A 26,626-nucleotide genomic window follows, 5' to 3' on the forward strand; every position below is an offset into this window, starting at 1 on the left:
AGGGAGAGAGGGAGAGAGGGAGAGAGGGAGAGAGGGAGAGAGGGAGAGAGGGAGAGGGAGAGAGAGAGCTGTTAAAACACTTGCTGTTCAGAATGAAAGGAGTTCTGCTGTTACTTGTTGCCAAACATGTGAGCAGTTCTCATTCTTCTTTACCCCCTTCTTCCACATGAGTAGACCGATCTCCTACTTTAGGACTAAGGGACTGTCATTCAATTCAAGGACTAGTATGGCCTCAAAAATAAAATTTCTTCCCTCTTAGGGAAAATAGAAAGGTTCAGGTGATCCAAGCATAATTTAGGAGCCAATTTCTCTGATGGGGTTCAGATATTTTGCTACAAAGGAAACACTTGAGGTCATCATACAAGTATAAATTTAAATATTATCAGGTCCAGAAGCTCTGTGGCAACGCAACATCCTCTAAGAAATATTCTCTAACCTCAGTCTCTCAAGTGACACATGACCCATCATGACAAGACCCTATAAGGGAATTGGTGCTGAAATGCTGCAGCCAAACACCGAACACGTTTTAAGGATTCTAAACCCTTGATACCATCTGGGCAGTTAGAAATCGGCCGTTCCTATAAGATAGGCCACTGCTAAAAAGACGGTGGCAAAAAGAACTTCCCATTTTTCAGACACTGAATGAATTCAGACTATAACCATTGTTGGTGAGAAAGCGCATTCTGTGCTAATTTTTCCCCTGGTGGATGATGGTCTCCAGGGTAGGTGTAAGGGCTGATGTTTCAGGGTTATCGTACAGACTCTTAATGTTGGAGAGAAGTGTTGGCTAGGTAGACCACAGGAAAGGTCAACATTTTAAAGTGCTAAACATGTGGCTTGGGATACAGCTCAGTGAGAGGACGTTTGCCTAACATATATGGAATATTGGGTTCACTCATTCGTATTGCCAGAAAGTAAATTAATTAAAAAAAATGAAAGTACTAAAATGTCTACTAGAAAAAATATAGAGAGAGGGAGAGAGAGTGGAAAATAAATAGAGAAAAGTCTGTTATCTCCTTTTATGTTTCAGTGTTTTGTTTTGTTTTGTTTTGTGGTATCTCATCCCAGCCTTTTGGAGATAGGACTCTTAAGTTAAAGCCCAGGTTAGCCTTGAACTCAAAATCCTTCTGCCTCAGTCTCCCAGGTGCTGGTCTTATAGGCAAAGACAACACCTAACACTAATTATACTACTTAATTCTTGTTACTCTCTTGAGCACAAAAATCATTAGCTTGGGGAGCCAGTTTAGGTCCCTTATCCAGGACAAAACACAGCCTCTGATCAGCAGCATTGAGCTAGACTCTCCATCACGCAGGTGATTCCTGCATGTTCCATGGCTGCCAATAGTAATCATCAGTTCTACTTCATAGACAAGGAAACTGAAGCTTGGGATGGGGAGAAGGCTCAATGTATCCATCCAAAGCACTGGCTACATAAGCCCGGTTCCTGAGTTCAGGTCCTCAGAGCCAAGGAAGAGCTGGATTCATTAGTATGAGCATCCATCTGTCAGTAAATGGGATCTGGAGGTAGGGAAATCTTCAGGGGCATATGTGTCAGGTAGTCAGGCTTGTGCAACAGCAGAGAAACCCTGTCCTAAACAAGGTGAAATGGCTAGGGTTGGCATCTGATCTCCCAAGAGTCGCAGTGGTATGCATGTTCCTCCACCCATGCCTAGCCTTCAACGCAGGTAAACTTTAAAGAGAAGGGGGCTGGGGAAGGCCTCGTGAGTTAATTTCATGGCCAGCAGTGCCATGGCTAGCTATGGCCTGCACAGGACGGGAGACACTCTGCTTTCATATCTCTCACTCACTGCATGTTTTCTGAAGGCTGAGGTACAGGGTGACAAGCCAAGTTCACAGACTAGGATGTGGGAAGGAAAAATAGTAGTCACCAAAGGAAGCAGTCAGTTCAAACATCAAAGCTGAGAAACGCTTAACTAATGAAGACTTTAATGTGAATTCCCGATGCCAGACAAAACAAAACCCATTTCATTCAAATCACCCTTACGTAGGACCACCTATTTCGTTCCCACTGCACTAGATACACAACCACACGGAAACTGAAGCATTCTAGACACCCCTGGAGGAGGCGGTGCTTCTGTTAACGACTAACAGAGAAGTCTGTTCTCTGTAACTTGCCGGAAAACCTAAGGGACAAATGTCCATTTAAAGATTGCCATTTCATCTGCCTCCAGTTCATAGTCAACTGCAGCTACGAGGCAGACTATAAGAAACCAAAGACAGATTTCTTAGTCAATCCGATTCTGGAGTTTATCAAGAATAGCCTTTGGTGTTAACAGGTATGAAACAATATGAGAAGCAACAGAGGGTCTCCTCTTGTCTTTGGGCCAGATCTTCTAGTGACTACTGTCCTTTAGAAACTGCCTGTGGCTCCTTACCTCCCACCATGGAAAGAATCTATCAAAATGGAACAAATCAAAACAAACCCCAAGAAAATAAAACAACAGCCCAAAAGGATACAGAACAGGCAACAAAAGACCAGTAACATGAAAATATTTCTCTTTCTCAAATGTGTTCAAGCCTAGGAGTTTTACTTAGTGCTTTGCTTTCTATACCATACACTTGCCCATTTGTATATTTACGTGCATAAGAGAATAGGTTTCTGCTGGGATATAGCTCAGTGGTACAGCAGGCACCTTGTAGGCAATTAGTCCTAAGTTAACCCCCAATACGGCAGTGATAAGGGAACAGACAGATATCTCAGGGTAGTCGGCAATAACATCCATTTTATTATTAGTTACAAAAAAGAAAAGATATCTAAATAAAACAAATGTTTCCCACTTTCTGGCAAGTCTGCCTATACCAAAGAGTAGACTCACAGGACAGAAAAATTCCTTTTAAGATTTTTTTAAAAAGATATATTTTCATGTTTTAAAAATTCAAAGAATGTTTTGCTTATATCTACGAGTATGTACCATGTATGTGCCTGGAACCCAAGGAGGCCAGAAGAGGGCTGGAGAACCTCCTAGAACTGAAGTCTGGATGGCTAGTCACTATATGCATATGGGGAACGGAATCCTGGGCCTCTGGAAGAGTAGCCCATAGCCCTAACTGCTGAGCCATCTCACTGCAAACTGCCTTTCTGAGTATGCCTCATCTGTCCTTAGACAGTCTTTATGGAACAGAGCTGTGCATGTGCTGCCTTCAAACCTCGTGATCTTGGGGATCTGGGACCAGAGAACAGGTATCTAAAAGCTTGCCTCTGTTTTAGTTTCCTCGGCTGACATCACCATGGCAGAGCCACCTCTGGTGCAGTTGAAAGAGAAGTGTCTCCTTTGCTTTGTGCAGCTCCAAAACAGGCCGCTAAGTTCTCCAGGACAAGTTAGGCAGGCCTGCAGCCAAGGAACTTGGCTCATGAAGTGGGTTTGTGAGAGAGCACACGGTTTGGGACTAAAACCGTATAAAGAATTATTTTAGTCTCAGGATGTCCTCAGCCAAGTGTTAACTAGAGTACATGGGCTGGAGGACTCTTAATTTTCTAAAAGGTACAACATCAATTGGAGGCTTTGTGAAATGGACATGTAGAAAAATGAAAGACTAAGTGTCTAAGTATCTCTGACACTGTCTGGACCATGGTGTTTCTATCAAACATTTCAGGCCATTTAATAAGCTTTTAGATCTCCACATAAAACCCTCTGATACATTTACATCTCAAACTCCCAAGTGTCCAGGAGAGAGATAAATGTTATCCCCATTTCAGAGACAAGAAAACTACTGCTCAGAGTAGGAGACAGATGAAGCCGTGGAGGCTCTCCATTTTGGAGATGACCAACACTTCTTCCTTCAGAGAGGCCCTGGCTAAGTGACAAATGAGTACATTGACCAGGAAAAACTGAATTTCAGCAAAGGCAAGAGGGTGGGAGGTGGGAAAAGGGAAGGTCCTAAAATACACAGAGGGAAAGGGCCACATGTTTTAGGAAGCAACTCTGTCTTTTCCTACTGACTTCCCACCGTGTCAGTGGGAAGCAAGCATAGGCCTGGGTGAAGCATGATCTTCTCTGCTTTCTCTTTTCTTAGAGGGGGTTTGTCCCAAGGCCTTTGTTTGCTCAACTTCTGCTCCTCCTCTCCGGGACTGTCCCTTGCACCAAAGAATCCCCTTCCAGCACTATGAGCTGAAAGCAGGACACGTTCTATTAAGGTGTCTGGGGTGTTTGGATTTGAGGAGCTTGTCTCTGGAGGCTTCAGCCACCTCTTACCCGAGCCTTTCCTCAGTTTCCCCCGATGCCTTCTAACCAGGGCCATGAGCTGCCCAAGCATCTGATTGCCCATACATTGCAGTCCTACAGGACTGACACTCCACGCCATGGCTGTCAGAGACAGAAGGAAACCCAGACCACACTCTGCCCGCCTTGCTTAGAGATATGTCAGAGATACTAATTTCAAGGTTCACTTTGGTTTGGTTTTGGTTTTTTGTTTTGTTTTGATTTGTTTTTCTTTACAGGACTTTAAAAAATATGGAGAACTGGGTCTCACATGCTTATTTATTGTTGTTGCCAACATAGCTCCTCTGTGGAAACCTTCTGGAAAATTCAAATGTCCAGGCCAACATATTTATAGTAAATTAAAACACAGCTTTATTATTATGATTATTTCCTTGGTTACAGTGTCGTTGCTGAAAATTTAGAAAAAAATAAAGCCTTTGTTATCACGCTTGTGAAAGATTTTAAGCTAACAAAAAGTTCGGTCTTGATTCCAGGGCAGTTAATTAAGGTTGACCAAGTCAGGCAGAAGTAAATTAACTTGGCTGATCAATTATTTATATGAAGCAGAATAAATGCCCTTAAAGAACTTGGTCTGTTCACAAAGGGATGTGTAAATTAAACCAAACAGAGTTTTGTAGACTATGTCTCTACTGCTGTGGAAGAAGTGAGGTTAAGGGCAACGCAACTTCCAGGACAGTGAACAGAGGAACTATGTATCCAGTGAGCAGAGCAACTACGCATGGCCATCTCTAGCCCTGTGAAAGGTCCACCCCCTTCCTCACTCACATCCTATGCAGAGAATGTAGGGATTGTAGACTTCAATCAAGGTTGAAAACAAAAGCTAGGAGGGAAGGAGGGAGGGAGGGAGAGCATGAGGGAGGAAAGAGAGAAGCAGGGAGGAAGGGAGGGAAGGAGGGAGGGAAAAAAGGAAGGAGGGAGGGACCAAGAGTGTTAGGATTCTAGAAATAGTAAACATGTCTCTTTTGCTTTCTCATCTCTTTCTTAACACTTTAGACATTAGCAAACCAAGAGGACAGTGCATTAGCTTTGGTTCTGGACTTTTTAATTACAAAATCTTTCATAATCTTGAATCTATTGTTCAGAGGGGAAAAAATATCAACACACTATCTAAAGTAAGATTTAAAAAAAAACAAGTGTGTGTGCTTCTTTCAGGGTCTCACTGAGCAAACAACTGGCTCCTGTACAATGCACACAAAGTTTACATGGTAACAGAAGACAAACAAAGGAGTTTCAAGGAGCAAGGTGCAGTTACATGGTGGGGTGGCTTAGGACATCAAATAAGCCCCACCCTGTAACCACTCGTGAGTTGCTCCCTTGCAAAAGAGAGGCAATGGGAACAGCCGAGATGGAAGTCAGGGCCTCTTCAATGGAGGCCTTGTGGGACTGGGGATGCCACAGGGCTCATCATGAAGCATGGCACCTGACTTGGTGACACTGAAGCAGGCAGCAGTGAGGACAGGAAATGGGCAGCAGTAGGGGCCATATTCAGGGGTGAGGATGAAGACAGGAGAGCCCTAGCAGCGACTGCTCACACAATATGAAGTCCCTCTCTAGAAGTAGAAAAAGTAAAATACAGAAAAAGAAGTGGTTGAGGAGAACAAGCCAAACACAAGGAAGAGTGAATGACAGCAGTCGATCATTGCTCTTCTGAGGTGACTCTGACAAGCCATGCATTAATGAACCCTTTGGATAGCAATCTTTGTCTGTCCGCAGCCCCCACAGATCCTACTTCATGGAGAGACAGACCACCCAAGTGCAAGTCCAGGAAGTGAAGTCGGGGTGCTGAAGACACTACCTTCCAATATCAAATTTTCATAATTATAACAGAAAGGCGTAAATTTTCTAATGCATGGCAGTTCAAAAAGTAATCAAGGGAATGAGCCGCAGGGCTATTTTAATGTATGCAAAGCTAGTGACCCACAGTAAATGGGAGGTAGGCTACAATGAATGCAAAGTAATGCACACGTACTAAACTCTGGGTCTGATGAGGGACGGCTAAAATTAACACCCAATTAATTTCCGAATTGACAAACAAATGAAACCCATAAATCTACTTTCTCATTAATTTTCTTGTGGTATAATTTAAAGCAGTAATATGAGGGCAAAAACTGAGCATTATCCATCATAAATATCAAAAGATAGCACGGTAACACCGTAAATTATGCATATTACCTGTTGTTAAAAATGATTTATGTATTATCAACTTTATCATGCACTGTAGAGGTCTCCATCTATCTTGTGAAAATCTGGGATTTTTTGGTAAAAGCTCAGGGGGAATGCAACTGTCAAACGCATGCCCCAAACAAAAACAAAACAAATGTGACCTCTTGTTGAGGGTGGGACAGGCAAGGCTAGGGTCGTCATAGGTGCCCCTGAACAGACATGGGTATTGTAGACTTCATGCACCAGCTCTCCAAGGGCAAGGAGAGTTGGGTTCATGATGGGTGCAGGTACAGGCACACAATGGATGAGTCTCCATGGTCAGGTGTGGGACATTCAGGATCTTGAGACTGAGAACACTAGCTGCAGTTCTCAGAATGGCCTTTGTGATTTGGTGATTTCCCTACCTTCCTATGCTTCGGAGTAGGGAAAAAAATTTTCATAGAAACCAGCTTGTGCTTACCAACTGAATCAGTTTATATCTATTAATTAAGTGGAGGGAGAGATGGCTCCAACTAAGATGTTTCTATTCTGGAGTAGAAAGATGGCTCCGTTAATAAACTGACTGCCTTGTAAGCAAGATCTGAGCTCAGTCTCTAGAATCCATAATGAAGCTTGGCATAGGAGGATACACTCGTAATCCTAGTGCTGGAGAGATGGAGGCAGGCAGATCCCTTGGGCTTAGCCAGCCAATTAGGTGAGACCTCTAGGAACAAGGAGCCTCTGTCTTAAAATTAGACGGACGGTGTTCCTGATAAGTTGTCCTCTGGCCTCTCACACTGGAATGCATAGAAGTGCACACACATCTTTCCCCTTCCCTCCTTCATGAATTAAAAACAAAAACAAAAACAAAACTTTAAAAACAAGTACTCCTTTGACATAATAGAGATCTGATAGATAATTGCTACATTATATGTAATATATGGCTAAAAACCCAAGTCTTGATTAGATAGAAGTGACATCAATTCTAGCCATCAACTATATACACCTACTTTTAAAAATGACGTATTTTCTGTAACTCTTCAGAAGGGGTAACCTGCTATTGATAAATCAGTTTATTATTAAATCACTGTCTTATTTTCTCCCCTTCCTTTTTGGTTGTGACTAGGAATCAAATGTATGACTTTGTACATGCTAAAAAATACTGTCTTTAAGATATATCCTCAACCTTTAGACTCCTAAGTCAAGGTCTTATTAGGCAATCCAGCTAGCCTTGAACTCACCATTTTTCTGCCTCATTCTCACAAATGCTGGAATGAGGAGCTTTTGTCCCCACACCCCAAGTAGTCAGTTAGGACTGTCTTATTCATCAGAAATTCAAGATAGTCATCTGGGGAAGAGGGTTTAAGTCTATCTCATGGCTGTGAGCATCTGCTACACATAAGGACAATTCAGATGGACTGGAATGGCAGAGAACAGGATGTTTAACTTCCTCTGTAACCTATGACGTAGAATTGAGTTGGCAGAATAGGTTGACAATAAAATAAGTGTCCTAACAAAGACAAGGTTTCTCTTCTCCAGCAGGCTTTCAGTGTGAAAACAAGAAACTTCACATGTCCAAGGAGAAAGGATTTCTGACTCCCATACCCTGTCAGCAGTGCAGGTGAGAGCCACCATACACAAGCTTTCAGGACAATGTAGTCTTGATAAGCCACCATCAAGTTCAGGCCACAAACCCCCATCCACACCCAACCCCCTACATGTACCTCTGAAAACTGCCTACTTCTAGCTTAGAGTTTGAGATGCTCGACTCCAGTTGATCTGCCCTCTTGTCTGCTAGTGGGCAGGAAGTGAGTGAGGTCTTATTATCACAGCAATGGTAAGCAGAATGTTGGCAAGAAAGGCCCCAGTTGGAACAAAATACTAGAAATGAGTGGAGAGAATGGGTCCACTCCCTGGCACATTGATCCGCCCTTGCTCACGTCATTAAATGAGAATGAAGGGGACCTTTGCCAACCCAGGGTAGGCTGTTTGCTCTGCCTCAAGGAAGCTGCTGAAGGTTAGGTGTGAAGGGGCCAGGTGCTCGCTCAGGAGAGCACAGTTAAAACACATTTCCACCCAAGAAAATAGGTTTTAAGATGGAGCACTAACAAAGCCTGCCGGTGAACTTTAATCATTAGAACCTGCACATAGCTAAGCTCTCTCATAAAAGACCCAGCAGAATAAAGCGGCCACCAGTTCAGAGAAGGGTATTTTCCCCATTTCCATATTTCACATAATTTAATGTACACACGGCCAGGTCTATAACGTCCCCTGAGTGGCAGGTTCAACGACACACTTCACGTGTCTGCCTCCTCGCCTGTAGCCTCTAACCACTCAGGTGACCAGAGTGACAATATGCTCACAGCAACAAGGCAACACAGTGAATGGAGGTCATCAAGACCTCGTGGCTTGTGCGTCTCTCTGCTATGTGAAAGGAACAATTATTTAATTTTATCCTTCAAAAACTCTAATAGACACACAGATATATCTTGCTCCCAGAAGTTGCTCTGAAACAGATTAGTTTCTCTGAAATAAAAGACACCATTTTGCCACTGAAGGTCAGAAGCACCTCTCCCTCCACCCTAGCTCTAGCCTGCGATTTCTAACTCAGCCAAGTGTTGTGAAGTTCAATTTAGTATTAGAAGGAAGGCGAATTTGGAAACAATAACAAATAATATTTTTTTTTTTAAAAAAAAATCCAACAACAAAGATGATGAGAGCTGAGTTTTCTCTGCTGTATACAAAACACCAAATAGACGAGTCGTCTTATCCAAAGACGTTCTTGTTGGTAAAGGGACAAGAGTCACACGCAACCAAAGCCAGATTAAGAGACGCCAAGGCTTGCTTTACTGAACTAGAAATGGCATAAGGCATAAACCCAGCTTCAAACGAAACAGATAAGAAAGACACGTTAGAGTGAAGCATCGATCATTTAAAATATGTAAAATACACATTCAAAGTGTAGCTCCCTCATAGTTCTGCCACAGTAGACCCTTTCAGGTTAGGTCAAAGTTAACCCCCACTTCTCAGACCTCCCAGAAAACACACTTAACAGCCCAGATCACACCAACCCCACATCACAGCACAGCAGACAGAGACAAGCGAAATGAAGCCCAAGGGCTGTACCTTCCAGCGTCTCCTTTCGTTCATAGTCCAGGCCCTTCCTCCCTACACTTTCTAGGTCCTTGTTTGTTCCACAAAGAATTGCATAGCCATCTGATGCTCTGTGACTGAGCTGGTGGCCTTTCAGGAGATCTCGCCCCTCTCCTGAAGAAAGCAAACAACTGCATAGATATCATTACACTAAGGAAATCTCTTAGAAAAGCCAAACAAGTCGCTAATCTCTCCGGCCCCTTCATCCAAGCAAGAGATAAGAAAAGCAAACCTAGGCGCTTTCAACCGCATTCCAGGGACAGGCTCCCCTTTTCTTTCTTTATCGAAATTCTAGCATTTAAGTCTTGTATGTGTGTATTTGTGTGCGGTGTATTTTTTTTTCCTTCTTCTTTTTAAACAGACCTTACAGGATAAACTGCTGCTTCCACCCGCAAACAAAGCAATATTTATTTAATAACGATTGCTGCCATGGGTACAGTAAACAGGGGGCCCAGCATTTGTGTTTATGAACAAACACATCATCTTACCAGAGCAATTTAACATTAACCAGGTGGAATAATCAACAGATTTCATAGGTGACACCAGGGGCAGGGCAAAGCAAACAGAACCAGGGAGGAGGAAGGGGCAGCTTTGCCAGAATCAAGGTCGAGGTACGGAGGCAAATGCATTGGAGGGTAAACAACTGGGAAGGAGGCAAGATACACAGCCCTCATTCTTCTGACATTTAGAGAGCCAGGAAGGTTGTAAGTTGCAAGGATCAGCTGCTGACCACCAGGAAATCCAACTGGTTGGAGACTCAGCCTGCTTGTTTGCACAATGCCATGTTTGTGGATAAACAATGATTTGCTGTTACCAACCGCCATTACTCATCACGGAAGCCAGGGTGAAGCAAGTAGAATCTGCTTAACTCCTTCCTGGAGACATTACCTTGAGCTTTGAGAGAAGAAAATACTCAAGGACATGCACTCCCTCAACACAAGGGCTTACTTGGGGTAAGATGCTGGGGCTGGATCTAGACTTGGCTTTGAAAAGGCCTGTGGAGTCTGCGTGCTTCAGTAGCTCTGAGCTCATCTCCTGGCCTCATCTTCTTTTATCAATGAAATACAAGGTCAAACATAGATCCTGGTTCTGGGTGTTTCTTCCAGAAGGGAAACTCTGATGCTTTCTCCCTCCAAATGCAAAGGTTTTGTAAACCCACCAGGCCAATAGATACATTGGGGGTAGAACCCCCATGGACTCTGCAAAATTCAAACAATGCCACATGAAGATAGTGTCCTTAAGAAACAACAAATGATAGAAAGAGTCAGTCAGTTGATGGTACCTTACTCTGCCCAGGAACAGAGATTAAAGGAACAAACTGTATCTTTGCAAAAGCCAGAGTGATTTAATTCTCCATGTCCGTTAAGAAGAAATATTTAATCTCCAAAGATTCACTTCCCAGGTAAACTGCCATACATAGCTAGCTGACTTCAAGTTAGAAGGACGTTATTGCACCTTATCAGAAATGCTATATTTAGGGATTCAATCTACAGTGAAAGCATTAGTTTGAACTTATTTTACAGATAGCATAATATCATTAAACTACTTAATTTTGGTGCGTGTGAAGAAGATCCCTCTGTTACTTAACATCTAATAAGCAAAACATACTGAAAAACAGTTTGGTAATGCATCTAACATCTTACACTTACAACCAGTTAATTAATTTTTACAATTCTGCATTCTGCTAGTATAAAATATGGCAAAACACTGTCTGCTGGTTATCCAAAGCAAAATTTCAAAGTAAAAAAAAAAAAAAACCAACATTTTTTTTTTTAAAAAGAGATACACCCCAGGAGTCTGACAATGACATTATTCACCATGACATTATTTGCCTTTTTGTTTCTGTCTCAAATAGGGTAATGAAAAACTTTGTTGGCTCACCCACACCCACACCACCAACCTTCAGGCCACTGTGAAATCTCAGCCTTTGCTGGCTCTTGCTTCAATTATCTAATCTCTGTTCTGCAAACTTAAAGTTACAAAGCATCTCCAGTGTTTTCTCTGGTGTTTTTGTTTTGTTTTGTGCTGTGGTTTGTTTCCAGTGTCCTCTGCTCACAGCCTTCTTTTCCCAAATCAACACAGCCAAGAAGGCCTCCGTGCTCCCTGCTTGGGGAAGAATTTCCCACTCAGCATTCAGAGCCTCCTAGTACCAAAGTTTGTGGCTCAAGGACTGATCAGCACCCTGAAACGCCTCTGCTGTGCCTGGAGAAGACCTGTAGGACAGGAGCCGCTCTACTACCTAGAGAAGGCAAGCCCAGCTTGCTCAACTAAGAGATGACGCAAGCAAGCACACGGCAGAGGTTCTTCCTCCAGTGCTGGGAACAGAACGTTCCCACATTCCAGGCTCTCTCCACCATGGATGTGGTCAGCATGACAAGGAAGCGATGCAGAGCAAAGTGCTTGACCTGATGTCCTAGTAAGAAAGACAAAAGCCACACTGGCCTTCCTTCCTTCTGCCTCAGGCAACAGTGGCTGCTATCTGTCCTTGAACCCTTTCCCCCATTCCCCCAAAACCACTCGCCCATCCCTCCCCCCCCCATCCCTTCTCTCCCTCTTCCTCCCTCTCTCTCCTGCCTGAAGCTAGGATGAACTAATCAGATATCAATAAAGCAGGACAAGCACAGTGTGAAATTCCAAATGGCAGCTGAAGGCATTGTCACCAAGCTCCTTGGACAAAAGGCCAATGATTGAACCCTGGCTTTTCTTTGTAAGGCAAAGGTGAAGCCATGTATGTAGTCACTAGTTGAAGGAGGTGAAGGTGACCAGAGGGAAGACAAAAATCAGCCATCCGGAGTCATCCTATATGTCGCCACACCTGAAGAGAACCACTGTAAAGTTTCCTTTCAAAGGCTCAGTTTACTTAGTTTATTTTCTATGGACACCAAGTTCTTTAGTAACAGCTCTTCATTCAGTTCTTTACAGTTTCAAGAGACACCAAGTGGACTTGAGATTGGAAAATCTGGTTCTCACAAATTCTTTCTGGGATGAGAAAGCTGAGACTCTCTGAGACTCTCAAGTGATATCTGAGCAGACACTAGGGCCAGTTCCCCAAGCCTAATTCCCCACCCCCCTCCAACATTTCCATCCACACCTACTCTCTGCTATTTTAAAATATGGCTCACATTTGATAAACAAATGTCTCTTCAGGGGAAATTTTGTGTAACTTCTTCAAAGGAAAAGGCAACATGGAACCCTCCATACAAGACAGAGTTTGGAACATAAGTACCAAAGCCAACTAAGGGGACACAAATCAACTGAGAGCCCCTGTTCTCTGAGTGAGAACCACAGCCTTCCTTTGTTCAGTACCTGTATCAATACAAGTATCAATTCAAAATACAAGTATCAGTGCTGATACTTGGTAAAGACACATTGGAGATACACTGCCAGATGCTCTCTCTGGCTTTGTCAGAAGGATTTAAAGATATCTGAAAATGGGCAAGCAAGATGGCTTGGGGAGTAAAGCGGTTGCCACCAAACCTGGGGACTTAAGTTCCATCCCTAGGACCCACAGAGTAGAAGAGAACTGACTATCTTTAAGTTGTACTCTGACCTTCACCATGTTCACCATGGGTTGCAAATGCCCACATACACTCACACTAACTCACACAAAATATTTGAGTGTATGTGTGTGTATGTGTGTGTGTATATATATATATATATATATATATATGATATATTTGAAAATTAGACTGTTTTTTGTATCAAACCACAATATTGAGCACTTATGAATCATTCAGGAGCCACCTAAAATTCTCTGCAAATCCCAAGTGAACAATGCAAGCTTATGTATTGGGGCACACACTGGAACCAGAGGAGACACAGAGGACTTAAGAGAATCTAGGATGAATCCGTCACTCTGGATCTTGCTAAAAATGTCACTTGAAGTATTAAGGACCTACAGAGTACACTTGTACTAATAGGAAAATAATCAACAGAGAAATAAGATTTTCTTTGATTGTCTCAAACCTGATGGGGCTCCTGGGCTGTGTTGTGCATGGAGACATGTTAAACATCCCATCAACAGCTCCTGCACTGGGCCTCTCTCACATCTTCACCTCTTCTGACTCCAGCAAGGAGCCAGGGCATTAGCCACTTCAGGCTTGTGGCCTTTCCACAATGCAAGTTCAGAGTTTATTCAATACCAAGTGAGTATGATATGATAAGAACCATAAGCATATCATTCAAATGCTTTATTGGTCCAAAAGATGGATGCTTTTATTAGCCCAACCTTCTTTGTAATGGAGTGCCACTGTTGACCCAGCATTAGCCTCATTCCCTGCCATTAATCACACTTCTAAGAGCTCATTTTGCCTTAAAATCTTAAGAAATTGCTATAATTTAAAGACATGGTGTCTACATAATGGGAAATGCTTCATAGATTGTATCATTTCTTAAAATACAGTAGGTTTTATGAGAACAATGACCATGATGCGAACACATTACAAAATGAGAATGATTTTTCTTATACATATATATAAAAGAAAAGGCAGAATATAAGCCCTCTTTTGTATCTTTGGTTTCCTATATCTGGACTTTTTAACCATTACATTTTGGAAAGCCAAAGGCATAGGTAAAAAGTTTAGAGATACCAAGCCCTCCAACCCCCTCCTCCCCACCCTCCAAAAAACACCACAGCCAAACAAATGAAAACTAAAACTTAGAGGGAGGAACCATGTAGAGAAGAGACAGATGTGAAAACACGTGGTGCACTTTAAGAAAATTCCATCTGTCCTGTATTTCTCATCTGTCACCCTCACTCTCTGTGCCTTGTTTGCCCCAATGAAGAGAAAAACTAGGGGAGGCTCTTCAATAAGTGGTGTCGGGATGAACAACAGCTACCTGCCAATTCACTTTGTGTGATTTCAATAATATAATGATGCTTTTAGCTCAGAAATCCTCATCTCATTAAAGCAACTTCATGATCAGGTTGGGCACAGCTGAGCCCTGTAAAGGGAAGCAACTGAGAGGTTTTCACTCAAACACGTCTTTTCTAATGCGGTTCTTTCATGTTTTCTTACAGCTGTACAATCAGAATGGCACATACTCAAGTATATATTCAAATCTTAAATACACACAAAAATGACGGCATTATGTCCCAGCCAGGCATAGGAAGATGTCAGGTTCTACTCACTTCAAAGAACTGAGAATGAACAAGTCTAGAAGTCAAAAATCCAAAGAGGAAGGCCTGTAGTTCACAAGGAATCTGGGAAGCATACAAGAGCTGGTAACAAAGGGCTGTGGGGATGGATCAGGGAATCAGATATTCTCTCCTTCTGTATGAGGCACAACCAACGCAGCAGTTGGAGGTCCCTTTTCAGGAATATGTTTCTCTCAGTGGTGCTACCTAGCCTAGGTAAGCAATAGGCATGGAGTTCTCTATTCAACCTAACAAAGAGGCCAAAGGCTGAACCTGTCCCCATCCCCAGGAGCTGGGGGACAGTGGTTGACCAGGGAGGCTACTGCAAAGAATATAAATCCTGCTTTCCCTAGGGTATCATAGGCATGCCAGCCTGTAAGGAAGAGCTTAAGGCCCAGGTTAGATAGAGAGGGCAGGCATGAGAATGAGAATGGCAGCTTCTCTTCACACTCTGGCTGCTAGAACACTGGATGGCCTGGCCTCACAGCTGAGCATAGGAAAGGCTGCTGTCTGATGAGCTGATTCTCAGCAGGATTCTGTGATCTGTTTAACAGCCGAGGAGACGTTCCAAGCTGCAGTTTTGGCACTTACGGGATAAATACGACAAGGGGGGGGGGATGACATAGGATATCAGAAAAAAAAAAAACTGTTAATCTGACTCCTGAATCAGAGTTATAACCAGAAGTTTCCTCTCCTGTAACACAGACAATAAGTATCACTACCGCAAAGAGTATCAATACCACAGGAAGACCCATCAAAGATCCAAAGATCTTAGCCCCTGGAGGGACTGCCTAAAAAGAGCCTAGGTATTCACCCTTTGTCAACCAGTGCAGGTGCAAGGGACATGTCTCCTGCAGGGGCTTCCTGACAGAGATTCTCTTGCCTCCACCAGACAGGAAGTTATCAGCTTTTCTACTGTTACCTGCAGCTTGTGAGGATGACAGCACCAAGTTGTGTCACTAGCAACAAGGACGAAGCATGTTCTAGGACCATCTTAGCCTTACAGAATGAGAACCAATGAGATTTGTGTGTGTCTCTCTCTCAAACACACACACACTCACACACACACACACACACACACTTTGGGGTGATAGACATGCTGAAAAGGAGTGTTAACTTACTTAGGTTATACTCTCAGCTCTTCCTCCCAACCAACCAACCAACCAACCAACCAACCAACCAACCATTCTATTTTCCCCGTTCTTTAGTTCTGGAGTCATACTCCTATGTATCTTTGGTAGTTCTTCTACCAAATAGTTATTTTGTGTCCAGTCATGTCAAGGCTGGCGTAAGTGTTGGGGCAACAGTGGGGAACAAAAATCAATAGGGTCCCATCAACACGGAGGTGAGGACCTAATAGAGAAGACCGGCATTAATCAATTAGCCACACACAGAAGTGGAGACTCAAATGGAGATAAGTGCTACTGTGAAAAATGCACGGTCTTTGAAAGCACAAAGGTAATGTATGTAAAGTGCCTTGCATGCAGTAGGCGCTCAATAAATCACGTCGATGATTACTAGCCCATAAAACCAAGCCCTCTGGGAGGCCACTGGGAAATACTCAGGCACAAAACACCCCATCTCATCATAAAATGAACCTAGGACTGGGCTCTCACCAACCCCTTTTAAAAGCAAGTTTTTCATGCCGTCTCCTGGCTGAGAGAGGAGGGCAGCATCGATGTGATCTGTTTTTCTTTCTTCTAACAACTGGGTGGATAGAGCTAGGACTAACTTATTATGGTGCAGTTAAAGGAATAACTGTGGAGCACAGCAAACCAACCTTGTTCAAAGGAATCTTCAGGTTATCATTTGAAGCCTCATAATCTTAAATCTTTGTCATTTCAGTAGCATTTCTTTTTTGTGTCCAAAGTTGGTTGAAGTCCACTAACTGCAAGGAGAATTAGCTCCTTGCACTTAGAGTATAGATATCAAGGATTAATCATGAGGGCATCTACCAGGTGTCCACACACAGGAACACTGGACAGGAACTGAATAGTGCCCATGACCCAACTCTAACTGCTGAAAACTTCTACCTGACCAAGAGGTGATGAGGGTCTGCCACACTAAATGGCAATCTACATGTGTCTAAGGCCTACTGAGCAGCCCTCCAATGTCCCACTCAGAGGCTTTCCACAGACCCACAAACATTAGAGAAGACATTTACACATGGTATGACCCCTCTGCATAGTGAAACTTTAAAAAAGTGTTATGTGTCTGTGTGTGGGTTTGGGCACATCAATGCATTGCCTGTGGAGGCCGTAGAGCCTCCTGAGTTGTAGTTAGAGGCAGCTGCGAGCCTCTAGGAGGGGTGCTGGAAATTGAACTCAGGTCTTCTAGAAGAGCAGTAGCCACTCAGGTCTTCTAGAAGAGCAGTAGCCACTCTTAAGCAATGAGCCATTTCTCTATCCCAGTGAAAGGTTTTGATTTTTCTGCCATAAAAGTGCAATTCTATCACACTTTTGTGATAGATTGAAATCACAGACAGGTGAGTATACCTGCACTCATACCAGAACAGCTCTAGACAGCTTCAGACAGCTCTGTCTAGCTTCAGACAGTTCTAGAACCATAAACAGTTGCCTTTTGGATAGGAAGGTATCCCAAAGACAGGTGTGTCTAGGCCAGTGTGTTTCATGTTAAGATATCAATATCTTACAAACCAGTAGCTGAGTGATATCAACCATTATCCCCCAACACTAGTGCCTGTCTGGCACTGTTCCATGAACTAGGGCAGAGCCACCAGCAGCTTGGTTAAGTGGTCCAAAATGGGTACTTTCCATTTTCACAGCCTGGAACAAGATGTCTTTGGGGTAGCCTCCTTCAGGTTCAACTATTAAAAGTTTAAAGTAAGAGGAAATAATACACCAAGAATCATAGAAAGAATTAGATGAATAATTCTGACTACCAAAGTGTCCTTCCATATCAGTGTACATAAAGAAGGGTGACTTCTGCCACACACTCAAAACACCTGATGACACTGAAGACATGCGTGGCTATCACAGCTGGGAGCAGAGATGTATTACTGGCTTCAGTGGCAATGCCACAGCACATGTTGCATTGCATGGTCCTTACAACAACTATTTGGTTCCACATGTCAGGAGTGTGCAGCAGCAAGAAAAATGTTCTATAAGAATGTGCTAAGCTGGGCAGTGGTAGCATATGCCTCCCAGCCCTTGGGAGGCAGAGGCAGGAGGATTTCTAAGTTCGAGGTCAGCCTGGTCTTGAGAATGAGTTCCAGGACAGCCAGGGCTGTACAGAGAAACCCTGTCTCGAAAGCCTCCCCCCCCCCCCAATGTGCTAAAGTGGGGGCTAGAGAGATCGCTCAGTGGTTAAGAGAACTGGTTGCTCTTCCAGAGGTCATGAGTTCAATTCCGAGCAACCACATGGTGGTTCACAATCATCTGTAATTGGACCCGATGCCCTCTTCTGGTGTGTAAGCAACAGAGTGTTCATATATATTAATAAATAAATTTTAAAAAAAGAATGTGCTGAAGCTTGGAAGATGGAGACAGGAAGAGAGATCTTTGGGGCTCACTATGTAGCTGGCCTAGTCTGCTTGGAAAGTTCCAGGCCGATGACAGACCTTGTCTCAAAAAGCAAGGTAGAGAGAACTCAGAAGAATAGCAGCTGAAGTTGTGTTCTGGGCTCTACAGAAATACGTAAGTTCATATCAACACATACAAACATGCACATACAACACACACATTCTGCTTTTATCATGGAGTCAAAACAATGAGTCCTGGTTTTGGTTTTGGTATAAGGTGCCTTACAACTTTATGCTTTAAAGCTTTACATTTTTGCTACATTTTCACTTCATGAATGCTTTTGTGGATTTGTTTGTTTGATTTCTTGTTTTTCCCTCTACATTTTAATTAATAAAAGAACCCAAGATAAGGCCAAAGCAAAGAAGCTCATAGACACATGAGGAAGATATCTCCTGGTCCTAAAAGGCAAGTAGCCTTGGTGTTCTGTCTGCCTCCACTGTCTCTTACACCCACCTCTTTCCCTCACACATCCTTCCTCTGGTGTGTACCGCAGGAATGAAAGAATGTTCCTCACTGTCAAACCTCTCTCTACTGCCTCCCTCTCCCCCTCCTCCCACTGCCAGGTACCTGAAAGGAATATGCTGTGTATCTGCTTGTTCCTCTCCCACTGTGAACCCAGTTGGCTTGACTGAGGATGCCCACCCCAATACTTCAAAGGGCCTTGCAATAGTTCACTGTGGTTGAGATTTTCAACCCTTTTCTTCCTTGACTCTTGGCAACAAATGATTGTCATTCATGTTATGTCTTCAGAAAGAAGTCTCCCTATCGATATATGGTTTTCCTCTTTATTCTTTGTGCGCATGTATATGTGAACGTGTATGCACATGTCCATGTGCTGGGGTGTATGTACACCTGATCAATCTAAGGCATCTTCCCCAAGCACTCTCAACATATTTTGGAAAACATTCTTACATTAAGCCTGGAGGCTCAGCATTTGGCTGGGCTGGCTACCTGGCAAACTAGGGATTAGCCAGTTTCTGCCTCCCTAGCACCGGGATTGTAGGTATACACCTCACACCTAGTTTGATACACTGGGTATCAGGAATCAGACTCACACGCTTGTGAGTGAGAACCCTACTGTCTATGCTTAATCACCAGACCCCACTATGCATGCTGCAGGATCTCCTACCTAACCCTAAAGCAGAGGCAGCAACTCTTCAGGAGAGGGCTGAAGAAAGCAATGTCCTATGTTGTAAGCCACCTAGCTTCTCTTCCAGTTTCTTAGGTCTGGTGCAGAAACATCAGGAAAACAGAGGGGCACAGTTATGTTCTAGTAAAACCTTATTAACTGAGGAGCTATGTGGCCTCCTGCCACAAGGCTGCTACCTGTCACCTCTGGCTCTCAAGCACTGGTGACCTCAATCTTCCCAAGTCTTCCTGGACTTGATCATCTTAGTTGTTGCCTAAACCACACTCACCCTCCAAGATTCTTGTCCCTACATTCCTCTAGATAGCTCTGTAGCTCATCCATGGTCTCACAGTGAATCTCCTGCTTCTCCAACCATCTAGACACCACCCCCAGCCTGCTCTAACTTGGATTTGTGGGGGAAGGGATCATACCTACTACCCTCCTCCCTTCCTTCTCTTGTATGTCCCACGTGACCTACTTCATTGACAGAATCTAGAATCATAGAGTACTTCTGTGTAGGCCTGTGGGATGGATCCAGATTGAGCTAATTAAAGCAGGAAGACCCAAGCCTGCTTGTCAGCAGCACCATCGCAAAGTGAGCTGAATGTAAAGGAGAAACTGAACTGAGCACCGTGGCGTTTCATCTCTCTCTGCTTCCCGATGGTGGCTGAGATATGCCAACCTCCCTAAAGTTCTTCTTACTACCCGGCCTCCCCTACCGTGACAGCCTTAAGCTCCAAACCATGAGCCTAAACAAAGCTTGCTTTCCTTGTGTTGATCTGGTCAGATACTGTGTCACTGAAAGAAAGAGGCAATCTTCTCTGATTGTTCACTCCTTTCCACTTTGGACCATCTTTCCACCATTTTATAAATCTGGATGTAACTACCCCTATCTGCCCGACATCTGATTCTATGCTTAAATTGCTTCTAATACTTCAGTGACCCTGCATCACTCCGATTACTCTTTCCCATTGTGATGTCCCAAAGCTCTCAAGCTCTGTACAAAGCAAAAGCCACTGGGCATGTGTGGCTATAAAGCATTCGAAGTGCGACTAGAATTCATGTAGAAATAAATTTTATACATGTATAAGTTTAACATAAATCAGCTTAAATATAAAATTTAAAATTGATGCTCAATTCAGTCCTTGGAAAACTAGTGGTTATATGAAAGCTAAAATCAGAGCAAATATTTTCAATGAAATTTTAATGTCTGAATTGAGAGGATTTGTCCAAGGCTTCCCCTGAAAGGAAAAAAAAGTAAAATGATTTTTCATGCATTTTTATTACTTACTACATGTCAAAATAATTATATTTTGGTTACACCAGATGAAGTACACATTTATATTTGAATCTTTTTACTTTCTCTACTGTGGCTACTAGAGAATTTGAAGTTCTGTCTCTGGATCACAAGCTTTCTCAGCCCTCTCCTATTAAATATCTCACAACTCAGCTCAGCCCAGGAAGCCCCTGCATACCTCCTCTGCTTTATCTGCAAGAGGCATTCTTCCACAGAGCTGAACGTTTTACAATGAACTCTTTGCATTACGCTGTATTTCAGTTTTTTGAATGGTAACAGAAAGCCATAGAGTGTGTTTTATAGCTAAGAGGATATTGGGCTGCTTGATAAATCATTTAATTCAATGTCAGTAGACGGATGGATGGGTGGGTGGATAGATGAACAAACAGATGGACAGACAGAGAGATAGGTGGAGGGAGGGAGGGAGGGAGATCCTGTACAGGTAGGATTGAGAATCTGTGTCTGTCTGGTTTTAGGAAGTGAGTCTGGAATTGTTCCTACATTTCAGACCCAGGTGAAGAAAGGAAGATCAAGTCTGTTACGACACCAGGCAAGGAGGAGAGATACTATTCTCAGGAAAAAGCTGACATCACAACAAAAGCTGACAGGGAGTCCCCACTACAGAAAAGACTGTTCAATGAATCCATCGGGTGAGACAGAAAGCTGGGGGCAGGGGAAGATTTAGGGAGGGAGTCTTAGGATATATAAACCATAGTGGGCAGGGGTTAGACAGGCAACACCAAGCATGGCACATCCTGAGCAAACTCCAGGCCTCATAGCTACCTTCTAAGTCACACATTAACCATCATTGTTTTAGAAGAAGAAACCTAAGATCTGAGAACAGTATCACACAAATACAAATAGCACAAACACAATAACCACATCAAATAGCACCTTGAACATCAAAGCCATACAACGTGTCCACTGCAATCTAGAAGAACCAGGGTAGAGATCTGGAGGACAGAAGTGGGCAGAGAGTCTCCAGAGAGAAGGATCAGGCAGCGGGCTGGGGGTTTGAGAAGACAAAGGGGATCTCCATCAAACACCAACTATCTTCATCCTTCGTCTTCTTCTTTTTGTAATCTTAAGCCTGTCCTCCATCCACCTTTCTCTCCGCTGGCTCCCCACCCTCGCTTAGGAGGCAACACACTGGTGACTCCGACTGCAAAGGCACTTTTGGAATCTCCTTCTGCCTACCTAGTTCCCACCCTTCCTCCTAATAACCTCTTTCTCTGGATCCCTCTAAAGTCTTCCTTAAAATCCCTGGGATTAAGAACACTGGGAAAGGTCAGGGACCACTTAGAAAGTAGCCAGAAACAGTAACACTGTTCCCCATCACACCTCACACAGATGCCACTGTCTGAAACTAAGTCCTCGTGTACAAGGCCTTACTCGGGACCCCTTAACCCTCACCTCTGACCCCTCACATCCTTGTTTGTCATGTCTGATGCACTGGCCCAGCTTTGGCCACTGATGCTGTTTCTCAAGTGCCTCCTGCCCAAAGTTGAGTTCCATTTTGGATTTTAGAGGAGGAGTCTGGTAGAGACTGGTGGGGATAATGAATAAAGAGCGAAGTCATCACTGGAGAGCCAGCCTGCTAGTGAAGCATGGGAGGGGCCAAACATGGACCAGCAATGGCCCATCATCAGACATGGGAATGCAGTTTCACGCATCTATCTCACACCTTCTAGCCTCACCATCCCTCTGCAATGGGCAAGTGGCCCACATGCTGCTACTACTATAAACAAAATTCAAAACAAAGCCAACCTGTCCAAGGCATTCTCTTGTTCCCAACATCCCACAGGAAAGAATAGAAGAAGAGGAAGAGTGCGAGGGGGAGAAACTAAGGTTGTTAATTAGAATATTGGAAAAGAAAGAGAATAGGGTTTTGTCAAGTCATGGGATCTTGGTTCAAGGTTAATGGTCAAGTTTAAGGATAGCCGTGGTGCTGAAGGAGAAGAATCTCTAAGTGTACAAGTATGTACTGGAAGGGAAGAACCCATGACTCCTGCCAAATGAAGCCTACCATACAGAACTCTACACTAAGTATTTTGCCAAGAGGAGAGACAGTAATGCTGACTGGCTTAGGGAGAACTAGGGCTTGATTAAAGACAGGAGTTTGTAAAGCAGAGAAAGTTATGGCTAGACAAAGTCGAGAAAGAGATGGCTCGGCATGCTATAGATGTGTGGACTCGGGCTCTGTGCTATATGGGGGGCGGGGGAAGGACACAGTGACGGGGCTACAGAAAGTCTAAGTGACAGGAAAGGGTGGCAGCAGCAGGCTGTCCTCCTCCAATCTACATCCGGTTGCTAGCATCAAAGTAAAGCCATAAAGAAAAACAATAACGAGGCATAGACAAATTGCTAGAACCCTTCAGAGAGTACGGCCAGCACCCAGCAGTGACGTACAGTAAGCAATTGGTAGGTATTTCCTGAATAAACAAAGTAGGAAATAAATGGAACAGAATTACCACCCCACCCAACATATTGGATAAAGTTGATAAGAGAGCCTCCACCCATGAATACTGGAGGCCAAGGGCTACCCACAGTCCTCTCTTCTTATTGCTGTGAGACATTCTATCTTTATATTGCCCAGGCTAGTCTTCAACGGCTGAACTTAATTAATAGTCCTGCCTTAGACTCCTACTCCATCACACCCAGCCACCAGATTGCTTGTTCAGACAAGGTGATAAACTATTCAAATGGGATAATACAGACAGTACATTTAAGGGAATTAGAAATACTTGGCAATGAAGGTACTGAAATATGCCAGGACCTGGCATGCAACAAATAGTGGGTGCATATTTGTTAAACGAATGAATGAGTATGAAAATAAAATGAGGTCAAGGCTACCCCAAATCAAAAAAGTTGAAGGCCTGAATTGTTTAATATTTACGTTTCTTTGTCTACACATATAAAATAAGCTATCTTAGGAGGGGGGCTCAAGGTAGAGCACCAATCATGCATACCCTTCAGTTGTCTTCTCACCAGATGATGCATCACATGAGAGCTCCAGGGTAGTATATACCCTTGGTAATGTTATGATGCTTTTCTGCATCTCCAGTTCTAGAGCACCCTGGATTTTGTGTTTTTAAATGAGGGATACCCAGCCTTGTAGGCACTGCCCGTGTGTCATTAATACACACCAATTGCCTTCCAAAAACCAAGGCAGCACACATCAAAGTCAGACTACACAACCAAGGGAGAGCTGTGGCATCCTGTATCACCCAGACTGGATGACAGAGGCCCTCACTAAAGCAGCAAGTGAAAGTGAGGAGGCCTAAGCCATGCCCTGCTGAGTTACCCAGTACCCAGGCTGCTCAAGTGCTAAACTGTCAATCCCCTTTGCTTGGTAGCCACGACTCAGGAGCAGCCTGCACTGATCAGCAAGAGGCCCTGGACTCAAGGCTTCTGATTCAGCAAGGACTAATGAAGTTCCCTTCTCTCTATGGAAGGAGGTGGCAATGATAAGAGAATTCATTTCTTCTCTCCGATCATGTCATCTCGGATAATAAAGGCATGTTAAACAACTCGAGAGAAACAGGAGAAAACATTTTAACATGAAGCTCTAAGCCACACTGATGTTTATAAGTATTACAGGCAGAATGGCAAGGAAGACTTCTGAACTAAGTCACAATTGCTAATGCTTCGGATTTATTCCCTGAAGGATTCTCCATGATAAACACAGATTTGCATATTTTGGAGGTATTTTGTCTGTCTGTTAAGCATGCCTCTCATGGTATGGTAAAGATTTCTTCCTTCGCCAGGAAGACCGTTCCCCTCGCACCCACCCCCCTTGTCTTACTCGTAGTCTCAGCCTACTTACTTGCCCCATCCTGGGTTTAAGGATATCCCCCTGGGCTGGAGAGATGGCTCAGCGGTTAAGAGCACCGACTGCTCTTCCAAAGGTCCTGAGTTCAAATCCCAGCAACCACGTGGTAGCTCACAACCATATGACACTCTCTTCTGGCGTGTCTGAAGACAGCTACAGTGTACTTACATATAGTAAATAAATAAATAAATCTTTAAAAAAAAGGATATTCCCCTAAAATACTAATAGTTGGGAACAGAATTTGAAGGATGGAGCCAGAAACAATATCCCAATCATATCTGAGGAGAGACAGGCAAGCCTGTCTTGGCTGATAGTGCAAATCCCAGTGTTAGAGGGCTGAGGCAGGAGATCAAGTTGAAGGCAATCCTGGGCTATACATTAATTTCAAGGCTAGTCTAGACAATATAGAAAGACCATTTCAATAAATTAGTAAATAAAACAAGAAGTGGGGAGAAGGAAGGAAGGAAACAACTGAAAATAACAGAAAAAGAATGTAAGAAATATTCAGTGAGGGGGCTGAGAAGCTCCAAATGGCTCACAAAAGCCTTGTTCAGATGTTTAGGTCATGTGGAAGATTCAAAAAACATTTTGACTTCAGAAACAAAGACTGGCTTTACAGGCTCGATTTGTCATATCTCAAGTTTTAGAGGACACTAGGGAGAAAGGAGTTGAGAACATCAGGACATCAGGACTCTGAGCAGCTCCTGGCACTTGGACTCTTGGAGAAAAGTACTGATTTTTAATCTTCCCATTACCTGGGTCCTTGGGTGGCAGCAGCGGTGGTGGTGGTGGTCACATGCATCTTCTGGGGTCTCAAGGAATAACAATCTCAGGATCTTTCTTGCTGGCAAACCCACCATGAGTCTACTGGAGAAGTTCCTACTCTCTGGCTGACATAGGAGGATTCCCTTGTTAGGGTGACTTCCCACAAGTGGCTCACTCGTGATTCCTGCAGCCTTACTTGCCAGCTCCAGACTAATGCTATTCTTGGGGATGCTGCTCTCTTGTGCAGGAGTGTTTGCAGGCACGGATGATGTCAGGGTTCACCCTCAGTCCCTCTTGCTTCCTGGGGCTTCCTGCCTGTATCTCTCCTCTCAGCTTCCTCACCCCCTCTGTGTGTCTGAATATCTCTCACTTTGGTCTCAGTTTCAACTCTCTTCCTCTTTCTGTTTATCTTTCTCAAATCTTCCTTTGTATGTTGTTACCTTAGTCCTCTCCTGGTCTGTCTCTTTCCTCCTCTCAGTTCCTTTCAGACTTTCCCTTCCTTTCCTCACCAGGTAGAATACCCTCAGACTCCCTGTGCAGTTAGAAAGTGTCTGGGCACTAGCCAGGAAAAGGGACCATGCCCAGAACCACTAGTCACATTGGCCTACGAGCTAAAGCATGGAAGATATCACTCAGCAGCTGGGGTGGAGCTGGTTGGAAATGCCTGGTCTGGCTGTGGGTGGGGAGAGCCACCTTGGTCTTGGTGGTATTCAGGGTGCTGGCCCTCTGGGCCACAAGAGAAGGCTGGGGATTTGGGCAAGACACAGTTCTCACTCTTTGAGTCATCCTCCCTTGAGGGGCCCAGGGTGTCCCCTCCTTACATCACACTGGCCTTTCCCGAAGCAGCTTTTACACACACATGTGCACGCGACACCACCCGGAGCCAGAAATCACTTCAGCTACTTGGACCACACTCCTGTCTCCTTGGATAGCCTTCCTGGACGGCTTTGAGGTGCAGAACACAAACCACGTTTGTCCAAAGTCCACAGAACATGACAAACAATGGTGTCACCCCAGAGGCAGAAAGAGAGCCCCACTCCCACCTCCGGAGGTGGCTGCACACATACCACTGTGGAACAAAACCAAAAACAGCCTCCCCAACACCATCCAAATGTCAGTCAGTGTGAAATCACTCTAAGGTCCAGCTCAGTCTACAGCTTATCTAACGGTCTATTGAGTTCTCTGTAAGTCATGTGAAAGGAAGTCGTGTGATAACATTTCCTGAGAATTCTAGACATTTGATTAAGGAGTTATAAATCTTAGAGTCTGACTTGTCACAAGCACAGGGCGATTACACCCAGGGCTGTCAAGATTAAGTAAACTTGTCTTGTTCTCTTACAGGTCTTTCTCAGCCTTGTACCATAGATTAAAAGATTCTTTTTGAAGAT

At 43.8% G+C, this 26,626-nt stretch overlaps 1 protein-coding gene across 11 annotated transcripts in view; it reads right to left on the reverse strand.

Moving 5' to 3' along the window:
• Positions 1 to 26,626, reverse strand: part of Foxp1 (forkhead box P1) — a 600,509-nt gene that overhangs the window by 234,549 nt on the left and 339,334 nt on the right. The gene's annotated exons all lie outside the window — the stretch shown is intronic.

This window comes from Mastomys coucha, unplaced genomic scaffold (genome assembly GCF_008632895.1).
Source record: "Mastomys coucha isolate ucsf_1 unplaced genomic scaffold, UCSF_Mcou_1 pScaffold20, whole genome shotgun sequence".
In the NCBI taxonomy this organism is placed as follows: domain Eukaryota; kingdom Metazoa; phylum Chordata; class Mammalia; order Rodentia; family Muridae; genus Mastomys; species Mastomys coucha.